Source organism: Lissotriton vulgaris, chromosome 1_1, assembly GCF_964263255.1.
Source record: "Lissotriton vulgaris chromosome 1_1, aLisVul1.2, whole genome shotgun sequence".
NCBI classification, from domain to species: domain Eukaryota; kingdom Metazoa; phylum Chordata; class Amphibia; order Caudata; family Salamandridae; genus Lissotriton; species Lissotriton vulgaris.
In genome coordinates, this window is record NC_141685.1 from 7,998,919 (window position 1) to 8,013,261 (window position 14,343).

The window sequence follows — 14,343 nt, forward strand, 5'->3', positions numbered from 1 at the left end:
GCACATGGGGCCATAGCTCTCCTCTCTTTGCTTTGTGCTCTTCCCAGTAGGGGACCTCCAGTTACAGCAGCGGTTCACAGGGGCGGAGGAAGAGCCACAGGTCAGCAGGTTCCCCCCCAATGTCACCTTGCCCAGACTCCTCTTGCAAGGTGGGCCCAGCAGTAGCAGTGCAAGGCCAAGCAGTGCCAGAGGTCCCCGCACCCCATCATTTCTCCTCAGCAGATGGGCTTCTTGGTACAGGGCCAAGTCCTCCTCTGCTACGTCCCCCTCAATGCCTGAGCGCAGGTAGCAAAGTATCTCACTGTACCCAGTACCACTCGGGGGCCACCCGCAGGTGTTATTTGCAGTTGAGCCCCAGAGGTTCCCCCCCAACCTGGTCCTGGTCTTCAGCTCTGCAGCGTCCGGTTAGTGGCGGGAGGTCCATGTGGGGTCCAGGTGCTGCATGCACGGTGATGCCGGGGAACCCCTCCAGATGAGGGTTGATACAAGCTCACTCTACTAAGGAAAGCAAAACAATTCCTACCAGAAGGTGATTTCTCAACAGCTGATCAAGGTATAATACTTTCACATCTGGATGGTGTTAATGTGCTGCTCCCCGGACTCTCATACTCTGTGCTGGCACCTCTTAGGGATATCTTACATGCAGCTTGACACCTCATCAAAGGGCTGAAGACTTATGGCAACAAAAGCAGCACCCTTGTCAACCTGCACCATCCTAGGCACTAGCTGGGTCATATTTATTAATGACTTGTGTCACCCTTGCACCACGCAATGGGGCACAAGAACAGCACACCTCTTAGGTTAGATTCATCACGCCACGCAAGGGCACCTGGCAGGTCTTGTTTGGCCTGATAAATCTTGAGTAGCTCAACACAGGGCGTGGGGGCTTCCATGCTTCCATCCATGGATGTCGGCACATTCCAAGATGTATCATTACTGGTAGACCTGCGAACGCATCAACATGATACACATTCAAGGGTGAGGCACAACGAGGAGAAATATCTTTATTTTGCAGCACACATAGAAAGAAAAAATGCCTCTCAGGATCAGACGGCCCGTCCTGCTCAAAAACAATTCTACCTACAATGAGGGGACCCTTGCAACATTGTGCGCTAGTACAGGAAAAAGACACACATATGCTGTATAATGTTAGTTGCATCACATTACTGCCCTTTCCCTATCATGCTGCACTGTAAAAATCCCACATGCATACATTGCACTACATGAAGGCGGGGACTTTGGAATGATTGTCAGCATTGAGACCAAGCATAATTTTGCAGCAGCAGAAGGGAAACGCTACCTCTTGTCAAGGAGAGCCCGTGTGTGGCAGCAACTCGGCACGCAGGTCTAGGAGTCGAGTCCCCCCCCGCCGCCGCCTCTCAACAGCAACGCGGCCACAGAGCGGGGGGACTCCAACCCCCAGGAGCCTTTGCGGGGGCGCGCCGTGTGTGACGCGGAAGGAGGCGCCGGAGGTGCTCAAAACAGCAACGCCCCCTCCTCGTAGCGGGACGCGAGCGGGACTAAGCGCGGGGCTAAGCCCGGGCAAAGGGCGGGCCCTCTGTGGCCCTCAGAGGCACGAAAAGGCCAGGCAAGGCCATTTCCCTGATATCTCCATCTTCGAGCAGCTAAGGTACTGTACTACACGTGGAAAATATTGTGGATTATTACTGTACATCTTTACTGAACTTTCTTCGGCCAGTATTACCAGCCATTCTTACCCTCCATTCTTTTGCCGGTTACCAGACAGGGGTCAGTAGGAAGACGGTTCTGATCCATTACTGATTCGCCCAGGAACCCGGATTAGTAAGAGGGGTTACTGTTAAAGATGAGGATTTGATCTACCTTATATGAATTTAAGTAGGACTTTGCTGAAAAGTAACCCTGTTATGCAGGCGACCTAACTGAGGTGAACACGATCTTAGTGCTGGTCGCTTTGAAGAGGTTATCTCATACTGAGTTGGATCCTAGCTGCCGTTTGTATTTGGTCTTTGAACTGATTGGAGCAGGAATCTCCCTATCGTTGTATGATAGTGTTTCCCCCCCGTTTTGTTAGAATTAGTATTGTTAGTATTGCGTATTGCTCCCATAGTCAATTATTGAGTGCCGTTTTTTGACTTCTGATAACATCCTTATTCTGCTGTAAACATGCCTAGAAAATTGGCACCTGTAGCCACAGAGTCACTTAACACCTTAGATTCTTTCTTAGTACAAGTGGTCGAAAAAATAAATAAAGAAAGAAGGCAATCCCTTGGTCTGAGCCAATCACCAATTTTGCCCCCAACGAGCCCTTCCCCTAATGCACCAATGTCTGATACACCATCACAAGACCCCACAACATATATACCCGACCTCAATTCTCAAGACATCGGCAATGATGATGAAAACTCAGATCTGCTAGTTGACTTGTCAACAAATGCAGTGTCTGACCCTGATCAACAGCAAAATATTGTAGTGGAAGATCCCTCATCCCCGTTGTCCGTAATACGGCCTGTGAGAACCTGTAGAAAATCTCAGTCTAAACGTGGGGGGAAACAGTCAGGAAGAAAAAAGCTCACTACACCGCCTAGACGCAAAGGGAAAAATGTGGAGTGCGATGATGACGATGAGTTAAGACATATCATTGACGAGGACCTATTCAATAGGATCTCAGATATGATAGACATGAAAATCAGGACCATCATTAGGCCATTGATTGGGAAGATAGACAAATTAACTGCCGAGGTGAAAAAGATGGGTGGGTCGCAAAGTAAGTTGGCTGACGAATTGGGGAATCTAGTTACTCATGTCATTAAACCAGTAGCTATAGCTGAGGAGGAGACTGGTGCGGACATAGGCCCTACGGAAGGCCAACTACAGTCTATCCCGCCAGGGCAGCTACCACCACCTGCGCCTAGCCAGGAAGCAGTAAGAGAGTCCCCCACTTTACCACCTGTTGTGCCAGCACCACTGCATCTAGGGAATGATTCATCACAATTCATCATGGAAGCTTCACCAGTAGTTCTGGTATTGGCCAACGTCCCTACTTTATCACATGACCAAATTGATTCTACTCAAGGACTAAAAGACAAAGCTTTACATTGGCTCACTAATAATATGCAAATGGCATACCAGGGGACTGACCAGCTAGCAGGAGAAATTGTAATGACAAGGAGGGTAACATGGATTGGGAACAAGCCAAAGAAGTTTAAGGGGGACTGCGTAGTATTAAACTTTGCTAACACAGAGGTACTCCCAAATGTCCTGGCCAACATCTTCCCACCCCAACGAAGAAGTGGCTCCATAATCCCCCTTACTCTGAAATTCTTTTATAGTGAGAATCAGATCGCGACCTCCTCTAACATCCCTAGACCTAGAAGGATTACAAGAGTCACTAACTGGGGAGGGGATGCTCGACCCAGATATAACAACGACTGTTTCCATCCTATGATTAGTCTTGGGACAGGGCAATGTAACTATCCAACTGGGCTAACTGCCAGAACACCTAGGTTAAATTGGCCCATTATAAACAGGTGGGGAGTAAGTACCCCGGGATATGATTACAGAGGTCGGGGAAATGGGTTTATAGCCCAGACGGGAAATGAACAGCTCTTGATGCGCCCAAATACCCCACGACCCATGTGGAACACGACATCAAGCGGATGGGGTCAGGCGGCCACCCCTTTTGACTGGGGATTTGGAACGGGAAATAGGTTTGGAGTCTTATCCAATTTAAATGACTGCGATTGACATATGGAGGATACTAATTTGGTAAAAGATGCCTTAGACCAGCAACTAGATCAGAGCACCCAAATGATTAATGGCTCAGATCCAAGTGAGTTCATCTCCGAGAAAGGGCAAGAACACCAAGTCACACCAAAACATGAACATCTCCCCACTTTAAATTTAAACTTGCTCGAGCACTGTACGAATCAGAGCCTTGCCAGTGATAACCTGCAGAGCCTTTCGAAAGTGGGATCCAATGAAGGGACCCAACTGCCACGAGCAGCTGAAGGGGCATTGGCGCGGTAAACAGAGCCTAAGACACCCACAGATTCTTGCAAGATGATAAGCTGGAACATAGCAGGGCTAAATGCAAAACGACAGGATAAGGCATGGTCAAGCTTTGTTTTAGGCCACCATATTATTGCCCTCCAGGAAACCTGGGACACATCCGCCAATCTTTGGTGGGATGGGTTTACCAGTTTTACTAAAGCAGCTGTCCCCAGTCGTATGGGGAGAGCTAAGGGAGGCCTTGTAATTCTGTTTTCCTTAGATCTGAAGGGAAGTTGTAGGCAGATTAGCACTGATTCCCATAACATCTTAATGGTAGAAAGAGTGACTAATAATACTAGCAGGACTATATATTTAAACTTTTATAATTCTGGGAACAGCAACCATAGAGGATGTAACATTGCTAACCTAGATAGTATTTTAAAATTAGCCAGCCAGAATACCAAGTATGATTTAGAGTATATTTCATTAGGCGATTTTAACATTCACCCGTGTAACCTAGCCTGTAGGAGAAGTAGTGATGATGGGAACGAAGGCTCAGAGGGACCCCATTTCGAACATACTACAGAGGGAGAGGAGTTAGAAGATTTTCTTGCCAACTTCGATTTGCACGAACCAGATGGTGGCCCTAGATTGCCAACTTTTACTGGTGCCTCCAAGGTACAATTATAGATTATATATTTGTAACCCAAGGTATTTTAAACCGGGTTATTGCCTATCGTACGGTACAAACACATTTTAGCGATCATAACCCGGTAGTACTTGAAGTGGCTTGGGGAGTCCACATGGGGTTACCCCCAATGTTAGCAAGGCCCGCTCACGCCCTGAGGACTTCTGATCAAGGCAGGCGTGTGAAATGGGCAAAGGTGGTCCCGGGAGAATTCTATGCAGAAAATTTCCTAAAGATTAAGGACCTGGTTGAGATTTGTAAAAATCCTTGTGCCCAGGGCAAAGAAATTGTAGAGGCATTTCAGGCAATATGTGGGCAGGTGTCACAGGATCTCTTAGCTAAGCCAAAAAAAGGAACCCCAGGAAATAAGCGCTGGTTTGACTCAGCATGTTCTAAAGCCCATAGATTACTGATGGCAGCCCTTAAAAATACCCCCAGGGAAAAAGATGAGATCATTAGACTAAGGAAAACTTACAAGCTAGCCGTAAAAAAACGAAAGGAAACCATTAAACATGAAGCGTGGGAGAACCTTCTTTCGGTAGCAGTCCTGAAGGATAGTAGGACATTTTGGGAGATTATTAAACAGCCCTTTTTCTTAGATGATAATAATGAATCCATGGACTGTGTTATCCCTGACGAAAAATGGTTGTCTCATTTTAAAAATGTATACGGGGATACTGACGAAGTAATTAAAAGTGTTCCGTTGGTAACCTTAGCCGCCCGCCCCATCTTTTTCAACCATCAAGAAGTGGAAAAAGCTATTTTGGCTACCACAAAGCATAAGGCACCCGGTCCCGATGGAGTCCCCGCTGACTTTTTCATGTATTCACCAAAATTGTGGGCAGAGGTTTTGGCAAACGTGTTCAATGCAGTCAATGGCAACCCAGCACCTGCCTCATGGGACACCTCTACCATCGTCCCTATTTTTAAAAAAGGCCAGCGGAATGATCCCGGCTGTTATAGGCCTATATCCCTCCTGGATTCATCTGTAAAAATCTTAGGCAGAGTCTTTTTATCTAGGTTAAGGGAAAATGTTGAGAACTGTGGTGGGTTGTCTGAGATCCAATATGGTTTTAGGGAAAGAAAAGGGACCATTGAACAGTGCGCCAACTTACACTTGCTCATCTCCAAATATACCGTGGCCAAGGAGGGGTCCGTGTTCCTAGCTTTCATGGATCTCTCCTCGGCTTTTGATCTGGTCAATAGGACAAAGTTGTGGGCCATTTTGTTGGAGATGGGTATTGACGAGGCATTGGTTACCTTTATGGCCACTCTGCATCAAGAGCTCTTTGCAGCCGTACGTGTAACGAATGAGGGTAGGTGTACCCCCCTCTTTAAATCATTAAGGGGGGTACGGCAAGGCTGCATATTAGCCCCCTTACTCTTCACCATCTATATCAACGGCTTAGGCGCGCACCTAGGGGAGCAGGAAGCCGACGTCCCGCATGCAGGAGCTGTTAAAATCCTGGCGCTCCTATATGCGGATGACGCCGTACTGATCGCTCGCACGGGTGTCGGCCTCCAGCGCCTCTTGAATGCCTTTGGTTCGTTTATGGAGCGATTGGATCTTAAGGTAAACGTAACCAAGTCACATACAATGGTGGTGGGCCGTGAGTGTAGTAAGAAGAGAAGCAAAACATTCACATGTAGGGGGGACACGGTTTCAAGGGTATCTACATTTCCCTATTTAGGCGTACTGTTTGATCAGAAAGGGACCTGGGGCCCGCAGGTAAGAGCCAAGAGGTTGGCTGTCATTAGATCATCATCAGCACTTTTGGGTTTTGCTGGAAGGCTAGGGGCTAGGCCTATGGAAGCTCTGTTAAAAATCTATAAGAGTAAACCTGTGGCCATTGCACTATATGGTTCCGCATTGTGGGGTTATGTAAACTTGGAACCAATCCAGAGAGCAGAGAATAGATTCATTAGAACCCTGCTTTCTGTACCACAGTCGACCCCAACCTACTCCATTCACAAAGAAGTGGGCCTAAACTTTTTGTCTGACATGCTGAGCATGGCCCCTCTGATCTTTTGGTTAAAAACGTGGATGAATGAAGAACTCCCATTAAACCATAAGATCATGTCTGATGTTCTGTCCCTGGACAAATCTAATAAGATCCCCTGGCTGGCCTATCTGGCTAAGGCATTTTCAGACCTGGGACGTCCGGAGCTTTTTTCCTCCCCCGAGAACATCAAGGTACATGATATCGATTTTGTAAAAAAGTCCTTCATGGGAAGGAGGGAAGCGTGCCGTGAAGAATGTGAACTGGCAAAACCGTCAGTGAGGGAACATTGTCTTCTTGTTAACTCATCTTCACTAGCACCTTACCTTGGTTTTGTGACAATTCCCTTCCATAGGTTCCTCTTAACTAAGTTCAGATTTAATTTGTTACATTTTTATTTAGGTTCTTTTAAAAGTTGGCAGAAGCTGGAATTAGCCTTGCCTTGTAGCTGCGACCAGTTCTCTGTACAAGATACAATGCATTTTGTCATGTTTTGCGGGCTGTATCTAGAGCCAAGAAAAAAATACTTGTTGCCTATTCTTAAAGAGGCAGGCTTTACTCAAGTGAGACCGGCCCTGCTCTTTCTACAATTACTACCCAATCCCTACATCACTTTTTGTATAGCTAACTTTCTGGTAGCCGCTTCAAGGGTGAAAGCTGCCTGCCTAGATTCGCCTTAAAGCAAATGTTTTACTATTTATACTCATTTTGGAATGTAATACTTTTAATTGTCTGTAAATACTTTTTTAAATTGTCTGTCTGTATTTACCGTTTTTAAGAAAAAACCGTGTATGAAATGTTTTTATCTTTTTCTCCTCTTTGTATGGCTTTTAAATAAGCCGAATAAAGATATTCTGACTGATTGTCAGCATTGAGAAAATGCTTATCTTTCCTCAGATAGTTTTTTATACACTGAAAATGAGGTAGTCACGCAGCAGGATGTATTCTGTGATGTGCGCACTTTTTACACTTTTCTGGCCTTATCCTGGAAGGGCCTGCTCTATCCTACAAATAAATACATATTTTATGATTTTAGACCTGTCAGGATTCATTCCTTGTCATCTTAGGGACATGTGTTTTGATTGTGTGACTCTTCTCTCGGAACCCTGCTGTTTCCTGTTGCTCGCCAATGTCCTCTCTACTTTACATGGCAAGATATTGCTGGAGGGCACCAATGAGGAAACCATACACTTGTGAGGACTATTAATAAATGGTATAGGTCTTGTCTTCAGTGGTGCAGCTGCTTGGGGTTGGATGCTCTCCTTGGGTCCTTTGCTTGTCTTCAGTGGTGCAGCTGCTTGGGGTTGGATGCTCTCCTTGGGCCTTTGCTTGTCTTCAGTGGTGCAGCTGCTTGGGGTTGGATGCTCTCCTTGGGTCCTTTGCTTGTCTTCAGTGGTGCAGCTGCTTGGGGTTGGATGCTCTCCTTGGGCCTTTGCTTGTCTTCAGTGGTGCAGCTGCTTGGGGTTGGATGCTCTCCTTGGGCCTTTGCTTGTCTTCAGTGGTGCAGCTGCTTGGGGTTGGATGCTCTCCTTTGCTTGTCTTCAGTGGTGCAGCTGCTTGGGGTTGGATGCTCTCCTTTGCTTGTCTTCAGTGGTGCAGCTGCTTGGGGTTGGATGCTCTCCTTGGGCCTTTGCTGGTCTTCAGTGGTGCAGCTGCTTGGGGTTGGATGCTCTCCTTGGGCCTTTGCTTGTCTTCAGTGGTGCAGCTGCTTGGGGTTGGATGCTCTCCTTGGGCCTTTGCTTGTCTTCAGTGGTGCAGCTGCTTGGGGTTGGATGCTCTCCGTGGGCCTTTGCTTGTCTTCAGTGGTGTAGCTGCTTGGGGTAGGATGCTCTCCTTGGGCCTTTGCTTGTCTTCAGTGGTGCAGCTGCTTGGGGTTGGATGCTCTCCCTGGGCCTTTGCTTGTCTTCAGTGGTGCAGCTGCTTGGGGTTGGATGCTCTCCTTTGCTTGTCTTCAGTGGTGCAGCTGCTTGGGGTTGGATGCTCTCCTTTGCTTGTCTTCAATGGTGCAGCTGCTTGGGGTTGGATGCTCTCCGTGGGCCTTTGCTTGTCTTCGGTGGTGCAGCTGCTTGGGGTTGGATGCTCTCATTGGGTCCTTTGCTTGTCTTCAGTGATGCAGCTGCTTGGAGTTGGATGCTCTCATTGGGCCTTTGCTTGTCTTCAGTGGTGCAGCTGCTTGGGGTTGGATGCTCTCCTTGGCCCTTTGCTTGTCTTCAGTGGTGCAGCTGCTTGGGGTTGGATGCTCTCCTTGGGCCTTTGCTTGTCTTCAGTGGTGCAGCTGCTTGGGGTTGGATGCTCTCATTGGGTCCTTTGCTTGTCTTCAGTGATGCAGCTGCTTGGGGTTGGATGCTCTCCGTGGGCCTTTGCTTGTCTTCAGTGGTGCAGCTGCTTGGGGTTGGATGCTCTCATTGGGCCTTTGCTTGTCTTCAGTGGTGCAGCTGCTTGGGGTTGGATGCTCTCCCTGGGCCTTTGCTTGTCTTCAGTGGTGCAGCTGCTTGGGGTTGGATGCTCTCATTGGGCCTTTACTTGTCTTCAGTGGTGCAGCTGCTTGGAGTTGGATGCTCTCCTTGGGCCTTTGCTTGTCTTCAGTGGTGCAGCTGCTTGGGGTTGGATGCTCTCCCTGGGCCTTTGCTTGTCTTCAGTGGTGCAGCTGCTTGGGGTTGGATGCTCTCCTCGGGCCTTTGCTTGTCTTCAGTGGTGCAGCTGCTTGGGGTTGGATGCTCTCCCTGGGCCTTTGCTTGTCTTCAGTGATGCAGCTGCTTGGGGTTGGATGCTCTCCTCGGGCCTTTGCTTGTCTTCAGTGGTGCAGCTGCTTGGGGTTGGATGCTCTCCTTGGGCCTTTGCTTGTCTTCAGTGGTGCAGCTGCTTGGGGTTGGATGCTCTCATTGGGTCCTTTGCTTGTCTTCAGTGATGCAGCTGCTTGGAGTTGGATGCTCTCCTTGGGCCTTTGCTTGTCTTCAGTGGTGCAGCTGCTTGGGGTTGGATGCTCTCCCTGGGCCTTTGCTTGTCTTCAGTGGTGCAGCTGCTTGGGGTTGGATGCTCTCCTCGGGCCTTTGCTTGTCTTCAGTGGTGCAGCTGCTTGGGGTTGGATGCTCTCATTGGGCCTTTACTTGTCTTCAGTCGTGCAGCTGCTTGGGGTTGGATGCTCTCATTGGGCCTTTGCTTGTCTTCAGTGGTGCAGCTGCTTGGGGTTGGATGCTCTCATTGGGTCCTTTGCTTGTCTTCAGTGGTGCAGCTGCTTGGGGTTGGATGCTCTCCTTGGGGCTTTGCTTGTCTTCAGTGGTGCAGCTGCTTGGGGTTGGATGCTCTCCCTGGGCCTTTGCTTGTCTTCAGTGGTGCAGCTGCTTGGGGTTGGATGCTCTCCTTGGGCCTTTGCTTGTCTTCAGTGGTGCAGCTGCTTGGGGTTGGATGCTCTCCTTGGTCCTTTGCTTGTCTTCAGTGGTGCAGCTGCTTGGGGTTGGATGCTCTCATTGGGCCTTTGCTTGTCTTCAGTGGTGCAGCTGCTTGGGGTTGGATGCTCTCCTCGGGCCTTTGCTTGTCTTCAGTGGTGCAGCTGCTTGGGGTTTGATGCTCTCCTTGGTCCTTTGCTTGTCTTCAGTGGTGCAGTTGCTTGGGGTTGGATGCTCTCCTTGTGCCCTTTGCTTGTCTTCAGTGGTGCAGCTGCTTGGGGTTGGATGCTCTCCTTGGGCCTTTCCTTGTCTTCAGTGGTGCAGCTGCTTGGGGTTGGATGCTCTCCTTGGGCCTTTGCTTGTCTTCGGTGGTGCAGCTGCTTGGGGTTGGATGCTCTCCGTGGGCCTTTGCTTGTCTTCAGTGATGCAGCTGCTTGGAGTTGGATGCTCTCCTTGGGCCTTTGCTTGTCTTCAGTGATGCAGCTGCTTGGGGTTGGATGCTCTCCTTGGGCCTTTGCTTGTCTTTAATGGTGCAGCTGCTTGGGGTTGGATGCTCTCCTTGGGCCCTTTGCTTGTCTTCAGTGGTGCAGCTGCTTGGGGTTGGATGCTCTCCGTGAACCTTTGCTTGTCTTCAGTGGTGCAGCCGCTTGGGGTTGGATGCTCTCCTTGGGCCTTTACTTGTCTTCAGTGGTGCCGCTGCTTGGGGTTGGATGCTCTCCTTGGGCCTTTGCTTGTCTTCAGTGGTGCAGCTGCTTGGGGTTGGATGCTCTCCGTGGGCCTTTGCTTGTCTTCAGTGGTGCAGCTGCTTGGGGTTGGATGCTCTCCTTGGCCCTTTGCTTGTCTTCAGTGGTGCAGCTGCTTGGGGTTGGATGCTCTCCTTGGGCCTTTGCTTGACTTCAATGGTGCAGCTGCTTGGGGTTGGATGCTCTCCTTGGGCCTTTGCTTGTCTTCAGTGGTGCAGCTGCTTGGGGTTGGATGCTCTCCTTGGGCCTTTGCTTGTCTTCAGTGGTGCAGCTGCTTGGGGTTGGATGCTCTCCTTGGCCCTTTGCTTGTCTTCAGTGGTGCAGCTGCTTGGGGTTGGATGCTCTCATTGGGCCTTTGCTTGTCTTCAGTGGTGCAGCTGCTTGGGGTTGGATGCTCTCCTTGGGCCTTTGCTTGTCTTCAGTGGTGCAGCTGCTTGGGGTTGGATGCTCTCCTTGGGCCTTTGCTTGTCTTCAGTGGTGCAGCTGCTTGGGGTTGGATGCTCTCATTGGGTCCTTTGCTTGTCTTCAGTGATGCAGCTGCTTGGAGTTGGATGCTCTCCGTGGGCCTTTGCTTGTCTTCGGTGGTGCAGCTGCTTGGGGTTGGATGCTCTCATTGGGCCTTTGCTTGTCTTCAGTGGTGCAGCTGCTTGGGGTTGGATGCTCTCCTTGGGCCTTTGCTTGTCTTCAGTGGTGCAGCTGCTTGGGGTTGGATGCTCTCCTTGGGCCTTTGCTTGTCTTCAGTGGTGCAGCTGCTTGGGGTTGGATGCTCTCATTGGGTCCTTTGCTTGTCTTCAGTGATGCAGCTGCTTGGAGTTGGATGCTCTCCTTGGGCCTTTGCTTGTCTTCAGTGGTGCAGCTGCTTGGGGTTGGATGCTCTCCTTGGCCCTTTGCTTGTCTTCAGTGGTGCCGCTGCTTGGGGTTGGATGCTCTCCTTGGGCCTTTGCTTGTCTTCAGTGGTGCAGCTGCTTGGGGTTGGATGCTCTCCTTGGGCCTTTGCTTGTCTTCAGTGGTGCAGCTGCTTGGGGTTGGATGCTCTCCTTGGCCCTTTGCTTGTCTTCAGTGGTGCAGCTGCTTGGGGTTGGATGCTCTCCTTGGTCCTTTGCTTGTCTTTCAATGGTGCAGCTGCTTGGGGTTGGATGCTCTCCTTGGTCCTTTGCTTGTCTTCAGTGGTGCAGCTGCTTGGGGTTGGATGCTCTCCTTGGGCCTTTGCTTGTCTTCAGTGGTGCAGCTGCTTGGGGTTGGATGCTCTCCGTGGGCCTTTGCTTGTCTTCAGTGGTGCAGCTGCTTGGGGTTGGATGCTCTCCTTGGCCCTTTGCTTGTCTTCAGTGGTGCAGCTGCTTGGGGTTGGATGCTCTCCTTGGCCCTTTGCTTGTCTTCAGTGGTGCAGCTGCTTGGGGTTGGATGCTCTCCTTGGGCCTTTGCTTGTCTTCAGTGGTGCAGCTGCTTGGGGTTGGATGCTCTCCTTGGGCCTTTCCTTGTCTTCAGTGGTGCAGCTGCTTGGGGTTGGATGCTCTCCTTGGGCCTTTGCTTGTCTTCGGTGGTGCAGCTGCTTGGGGTTGGATGCTCTCCTTGGGCCTTTGCTTGTCTTCAGTGGTGCAGCTGCTTGGGGTTGGATGCTCTCCTTGGGCCTTTGCTTGTCTTCGGTGGTGCAGCTGCTTGGGGTTGGATGCTCTCCTTGGGCCTTTGCTTGTCTTCAGTGGTGCAGCTGCTTGGGGTTGGATGCTCTCCTTGGTCCTTTGCTTGTCTTCAGTGGTGCAGCTGCTTGGGGTTGGATGCTCTCCTTGGTCCTTTGCTTGTCTTTCAATGGTGCAGCTGCTTGGGGTTGGATGCTCTCCTTGGTCCTGTGCTTGTCTTCAGTGGTGCAGCTGCTTGGGGTTGGATGCTCTCCTTGGGCCTTTGCTTGTCTTCAGTGGTGCAGCTGCTTGGGGTTGGATGCTCTCCTCGGGCCTTTGCTTGTCTTCAGTGGTGCAGCTGCTTGGGGTTGGATGCTCTCCCTGGGCCTTTGCTTGTCTTCAGTGGTGCAGCTGCTTGGGGTTGGATGCTCTCCTCAGGCCTTTGCTTGTCTTCAGTGGTGCAGCTGCTTGGGGTTGGATGCTCTCCTTGGGCCTTTGCTTGTCTTCAGTGGTGCAGCTGCTTGGGGTTGGATGCTCTCCTTGGCCCTTTGCTTGTCTTCAGTGGTGCAGCTGCTTGGGGTTGGATGCTCTCCTTGGGCCTTTGCTTGTCTTCAGTGGTGCAGCTGCTTGGGGTTGGATGCTCTCCGTGGGCCTTTGCTTGTCTTCAGTGGTGCAGCTGCTTGGGGTTGGATGCTCTCCTTGGCCCTTTGCTTGTCTTTGGTGGTGCAGCTGCTTGGGGTTGGATGCTCTCCTTGGGCCTTTGCTTGTCTTTCAATGGTGCAGCTGCTTGGGGTTGGATGCTCTCCTTGGTCCTTTGCTTGTCTTCAGTGGTGCAGCTGCTTGGGGTTGGATGCTCTCCTTGGTCCTTTGCTTGTCTTTCAATGGTGCAGCTGCTTGGGGTTGGATGCTCTCATTGGGCCTTTGCTTGTCTTCAGTGGTGCAGCTGCTTGGAGTTGGATACTCTCCTTGGGCCCTTTGCTTGTCTTCAGTGGTGCAGCTGCTTGGGGTTTGATGCTCTCATTGGGCCCTTTGCTTGTCTTCGGTGGTGCAGCTGCTTGGGGTTGGATGCTCTCCTTGGCCCTTTGCTTGTCTTCGGTGGTGCAGCTGCTTGGGGTTGGATGCTCTCCTTTGCTTGTCTTCAGTGGTGCAGCTGCTTGGGGTTGGATGCTCTCCTTTGCTTGTCTTCAGTGGTGCAGCTGCTTGGGGTTGGATGCTCTCCTTGGGGCTTTGCTTGTCTTCAGTGGTGCAGCTGCTTGGGGTAGGATGCTCTCCTTGGGCCTTTGCTTGTCTTCAGTGGTGCAGCTGCTTGGGGTTGGATGCTCTCCTTGGGCCTTTGCTTGTCTTCAGTGGTGCAGCTGCTTGGGGTTGGATGCTCTCCTTGGGCCTTTGCTTGTCTTCAGTCGTGCAGCTGCTTGGGGTTGGATGCTCTCCTTTGCTTGTCTTCAGTGGTGCAGCTGCTTGGGGTTGGATGCTCTCCTTGGGCCTTTGCTTGTCTTCAGTGGTGCAGCTGCTTGGGGTTGGATGCTCTCCTTGGTCCTTTGCTTGTCTTTCAATGGTGCAGCTGCTTGGGGTTGGATGCTCTCCTTGGTCCTGTGCTTGTCTTCAGTGGTGCAGCTGCTTGGGGTTGGATGCTCTCCTTGGGCCTTTGCTTGTCTTCAGTGGTGCAGCTGCTTGGGGTTGGATGCTCTCCTCGGGCCTTTGCTTGTCTTCAGTGGTGCAGCTGCTTGGGGTTGGATGCTCTCCCTGGGCCTTTGCTTGTCTTCAGTGGTGCAGCTGCTTGGGGTTGGATGCTCTCCTCGGGCCTTTGCTTGTCTTCAGTGGTGCAGCTGCTTGGGGTTGGATGCTCTCCTTGGGCCTTTGCTTGTCTTCAGTGGTGCAGCTGCTTGGGGTTGGATGCTCTCCTTGGCCCTTTGCTTGTCTTCAGTGGTGCAGCTGCTTGGG

The 14,343-nt window shown here is 50.7% G+C and overlaps 1 protein-coding gene across 1 annotated transcript in view; it reads right to left on the reverse strand.

Moving 5' to 3' along the window:
- Positions 1-14,343, reverse strand: part of LOC147736943 (scavenger receptor cysteine-rich domain-containing protein DMBT1-like) — a 533,293-nt gene that overhangs the window by 442,981 nt on the left and 75,969 nt on the right. The gene's annotated exons all lie outside the window — the stretch shown is intronic.